The sequence below is a fragment of the Ceratotherium simum genome, chromosome 17 (genome assembly GCF_057802395.1).
Source record: "Ceratotherium simum simum isolate JZ-2026a chromosome 17, ASM5780239v1, whole genome shotgun sequence".
NCBI lineage: Eukaryota > Metazoa > Chordata > Mammalia > Perissodactyla > Rhinocerotidae > Ceratotherium > Ceratotherium simum.
Window position 1 is genome coordinate 11,465,704 of NC_141916.1, and position 792 is coordinate 11,466,495.

Consider the following 792-nt stretch of genomic DNA (forward strand, 5'->3'; position numbering starts at 1 on the left):
ATTCCCTTGAGCAATCCATATTCTTGGTTGTCCAGGGGAACGGGAAGGGGGAGGCAAAAGGCAGACTTCGGAGGGCAGAGGTGCACACCCAGAACCCCCTGGTTCAGGTGAGGGATGTATGAAGAAAATTCGACACATAATTTAGCAGTCCCTCCATTTTACCCTCCCCTGTGCTATATGTGAAAGAGGAGGGAGGAAGAGTCTATTTCTGTATCTTCTTATGATGCTACGACATTCTTCTGCTTAAGGCTTTGTGTGTGCGCGTGCGTGTGTGTGTGAGTGTGTGAAGGATCACAGCCCTCTAGCTCCCGTTTTTCCTTTCATCATCTCCGTGACTAACACCACTCAGTGTGAGGGACGCATATATGAGAGAAAGAAGAAACATTCACCCTCCTCCTATTGCCCCAAATGAGGAGGGTCCACTATGCTTAGAAATTGCTAAATACATCATTAGATACTAGAGAGTAAGACAGAGAGGAGAGAGACGTAGCAGCAGCTTTTGATATATCGATACAGAGTACAAAGAGATACAGAGGAAGAGAGGACGTCAAACGTGGTACAGTCGAACAACAGGGCAGGGAGGGAGATAGTATCAGAGACCACAGGTTTGCAGCATGCTGAGAGAAGAGGCCTCAGTCCCTCTTAGAAACTGGGGAAGAAAGAGAAAGAGGTTGTGAGGAATCGCCTTGCAGCCCAGCCACCGACCGGGAACAGGGTGGCATTTGTACAAACTTTGGTTCACAGTCCTGTTCCTTTAATACCAGTGCCCGGCACCACCCCCAGGCCCTGCTC